Below are 4,696 nucleotides of genomic sequence, written 5' to 3' on the forward strand. Positions count from 1 at the left end.
GGAGAGGGGAGGAAGGCAGGCAGGCAGGCAGGCAGGCAGGCGCCGCCTCTCGCTCCGCCTCCTGCTCCTCCCACGCACGCCAGGTGCTATTTTGGGAAGCGGGGGGCGGGGCCTGGGGAAAAGGAAGAAGAAGACCCGCCCCCCGCATCGACCTCCCCTCCCCACTTCTCCGCGCTCTCCGTTGCCCCGGCATCGCGGGAGACCCCTCTGCCCCGCTTGGGAAGGGCTGCGTAAAAGCCTCCCTTTCGGTCCTGGGAACGCCCCGCCGCCCGGCTTGGGAAGTTAATTACGTGTCTCCCTGCAGGGGAATTATTTTTTAAAAAGCGATTGCCAAGGACCTGCACAGCGTTGGAAGGGGCCCCAAAGGTCCTCCAGTCCATCCCCCCCACTCCAACACATTGAGATTAAGATGCTCCACCGACTGAGCTACCCTAGGCCTATATTGCAGTATGAATATTATTATTTATCATCATTATTGTTATTAATTTGTGGGCTTCCCTGGAGGTTTTTAATAATTGTTATTATTTATTTATTTATTTATTTATTTATTTATTTATTTATTTATACCCCACCCATCCGGCTGGGTTTACCCAGCCACTCTGGGCAGCTCCCAACAGATTTAAAACAGGCTGGATGGCTACCTGTCATGGATGCTGAAGTTAGCTGAAGTTCTTGCATCACAAGGGGGTCAGACTCGATGACCATCAGGGTCCCTTCCAGCTCTGGGATTCTTTGGTTTAGCTTGGTAAGTCCACGTTTGATGAAGAAGCCCACAAACTGCTTTTGGAAAACCAAATAATTTTAAGTTTGGCCTTCTGAAAATGTCAGGCAATGCTAAATATAAATAGTAAAGGTAAAGGGACCCCTGACAGTTAAGTCCAGTCGCAGACGACTCTGGGGTTGCGGCGCTCATCTCGCTTTACTGGCCGAGGGAGCTGGCGTTTGTCCGCAGACAGTTTTTCTGGGTCATGTGGTGAACCAGAGCAGCGCATGGAAACACCATAAATAATGAAAATAATAGATTGAGCTGGATGGAGCAGAGTGCCCTGACTTGCGCCTCATTTTCAGGGCTGTTTGCATTTTGCAAAATAACACCACCAAGCCTTGCATACCCTATTTCACTGGCGGCAATATTGGGATGAGCACAACATATCCCCCGCCCCTCACAAGCGAAGGCCATTCTTTCAATCTACAGTACCTACAACTTCCTGGGGGTGGGTGGGGATATTTTCCGGTCTTCAGTTTTCTCCCTTGCTTTGGCTGAATCTGGAGCAGTTTTCCAGGGCCGACATCAGAGGGTGCCAGAGATTAGTAAATAAACAGTTGGCGGGATGTTTGGATTTCATAAGGATATTTTTTGATGCACTTGTTGAAGGCAGCTGGAAAGGAGAGTGGAGGGCCCTGGCATGATGCCACCCTGAGGGGCTCTGGCCTCCCTTTGGGCTGCTCTCTCCCTGTGTCCGTGGGCAGAGGAAATCGCCAAATTAAATGGGGAGATCTGCCAACGGTTTGTGCAGCGAATTGAATGCGACGGTGCGAACAACAGACCCTTCTGCATGCTCACCTCCAGCCAAAGCAACTGCTTCTGCAGCAGAGTGCCAGTTTTTTAATGATAATAATACACCCCCCCCACTCAGACATTTCATATAAAATGCAACCCCTCCTCCGATGGGCATGTCCAGGAAAACCCGGACACATGACACCCTTAGGTGCTGTTATCATTATCATCTGAAGGCAGCCCTGTTTAGGGAAGGTTTTAATGTTTAACAGACTACTGTATTGTATTTTAATATTTTGTTGGAAGCTGCCCAGAGTGGCTGGGGCAGGGTATAAATTATAAATTATTATTATTATAATTTCATCATCATCAGTGCTTTTTCTTTAAAAAAATGTTTGTTTTGGGGTACTCTCATTTTGACTCAAGAAAACCACCATTTTATAGTTCAAATCGGGAAAAATAAATAAAGGAAATGGACAAAAGTACAAAGATTCACAAAACATTTAGGGGTATGTGTTCCCCTGTGCCCACCAGAAAAAAGCATTTATTATTATTATTATTATTATTATTATTATTATTATTATTATTATTTCCATTTCTATACTGCTTTACATTTTAAAGAACAAATCTCAAAGTCGTTTACAACCCGTTAAAAATCAAATAAAACAATCCGGAATAAAACAAATTCAAGCGTCAAGGAAAATATTTCAAAAGTGGCATTTTGCTTTCCCCAACCCGAGTTACCCACATGGTCGCCAAATGCGCCTGGCACCTGGCTGATTTCGAACCCTGCTCTGGACGCTGCTGCCAAGGGTGTCCTCAGCCCCTGCAGGACACCATCCAGTAGCTCAGAGTCACTAGGCCACCCGCTGCCAAGTCTCCCTCGATGGGCCCTGAGCCCATTTCTCTGCGTGTTCCTCAGGAGGTAGATAAGGCAAGCAAGAGACCTACATCCTTGGGGAGAGCAAGCCACAAATGGGGAGCCACCGCAGAAAAGGCCCGTGCTCTGGCTGCCACGCTCTGGATCTTCTGCAGAGGGAGAATACGAAGAAGGGCCTTGGATCCCGATTGGTCCATGATAATGACAATGATTATTGCTCTTGTTTTGCAGTCTCTCGGCTTGAACCTCCCGCACTGTCCTAAATCCAGCGCTGATATGGGAAACATGCTCACAGCAGGGCAACCAAGATGACCAAGGGCCTGGAAACCACGCCTGATGAAGAATGGCTGAAGGAGTTGGGTAGGTTTCGCCTGAAGAAGAGGAGATAAGTTCCTGGACTCTATAATTTCTCAAAACTTAAATTGGTCAGGCAATATCAATAGTATTATTAAAAAGGCCCACCAGAGGTTGTATTTCTTGTGTCAACTAAGAAAATTTAATTTGCCCCAAGAAGTGTTGATCCAATTTTACAGAGGTACCATTGAAATTGTTCTCTGTAATTCTAATTCTATTACTGCCTGGTATGGCACAGCCTCCAAGATGGACAAGAAAAGGCTCCAACGAGCAGTAAGAATTGCAGAAAGGGTAATTGGTGCTAGTTTGCCTTCAATAGAGACAATCTCTACGCTGTCCGAGTTAGGAAGAGAGCAGAGCGAATTGTCGCAGATCCTTTGCATCCCGGTCACCATCTGTTTGATTTACTTCCATTTGGACGTCGCTACAGGACTCTATACACAAAAACAGCTAGGCACAGGAACAGTTTTCCCCCCCTTGTGCCATCAAATTGTTAAATTTGTAGTTGTGTAGCAGAAGGGGGAAGACAGGAGTGCCTGGCGTGCTATGGTCCATGGGGTCACGAAGAGTCAGACACGACTAAACAACAGCAGAAGGGGAGGCCAGTTATGGGTGGGGTTCCTTTGCTGTGCTATTGTATTGTGAGTGGATTCCTTCCAGTCGGGATTCAGGCCTCATCATGGGACTGAAACTGCCTTGATCGCACTGGTCGATGATCTCCGGCAGGCTAGGGACAAAGGTGAGAGCTGTTTCCTAGTTCTGCTGGATCTCTCAGCGGCTTTTGACACCATCGACCATAACATCCTTCTGGACCGTCTAGAGGGCTTGGGAGCTGGGGGCACTGTCATGCAGTGGTTCCGCTCCTTCCTCCTGGGCCATGTTCAGAAAGTGGTGGTGGGGGATGAGTGTTCAGACCCCTGGGCTCTCACTTGTGGGGTGCCTCAGGGTTCTGTCCTCTCCCCCACGCTTTTTAACATCTACGTGCAGCCTCTGGGAGAGATCATCAGGGGGTTTGAGCTGGGTGTTCATCAGTATGCGGATGACACCCAACTCTGTCTCTCTTTTAAATCAGAACCAGTGAAGGCAGTGAAGGTCCTGTGTGAGTGCCTGGAGGCGGTTGGAGGATGGATGGCGGCTAACAGATTGAGGTTGAATCCTGACAAGACAGAAGTACTGTTTGTGGGGGACAGGAGGCGGGCAGGAGTGGAGGACTCCCTGGTCCTGAATGGGGTAACTGTGCCCCTGAAGGACCAGGTGCACAGCCTGGGAGTCATTTTGGACTCACAGCTGTCCATGGAGGCACAGGTCAACTCTGTATCCAGGGCAGCTGTTTATCAGCTCCATCTGGTACGCAGGCTGAGACTCTACCTGCCCGCGGACTGTCTTGCCAGAGTGGTGCATGCTCTAGTTATCTCTCACTTGGACTACTGCAATGCGCTCTATGTGGGGCTACCTTTGAAGGTGACCCGGAAACTGCAATTAATCCAGAATGCGGCAGCTAGACTGGTGACTGGGAGTGGCTGCTGAGACCACATAACACCGGTCTTTAAAGACCTGCATTGGCTCCCAGTACGTTTCCGAGCACAATTCAAAGTGTTGGTGTTGACCTTTAAAGCCCTAAACGGCCTCGGTCCATCTGGCTGGGTTTCCCAATCACTCTGGGCGGCTCCCAACAGAATATTAAAACATGATAAAACACCAAACATTAGAAACTTCCCTAAACATGGCTGCCTTCAGGTGTCTTCTAAAAGTCAGATAGTTGTTTATTTCCTTGACATCTGGCGGGAGGGCGTTTCACAGGGCGGGCGCCACCACCAAAAAGGCCCTCATCCTTCAAAGATCCCATCGGCCTTATAAAATAGTAGAATCATAGCATTGTAGAGTTATAAGATGCCCCAAGGATCATGTAATTCAGCACCCTATGATGCAGGAATCACAGCTAAAGAATATTTGACAGTTGACCA

Source organism: Zootoca vivipara, chromosome 9 (assembly GCF_963506605.1).
Source record: "Zootoca vivipara chromosome 9, rZooViv1.1, whole genome shotgun sequence".
Classification (NCBI taxonomy): domain Eukaryota; kingdom Metazoa; phylum Chordata; class Lepidosauria; order Squamata; family Lacertidae; genus Zootoca; species Zootoca vivipara.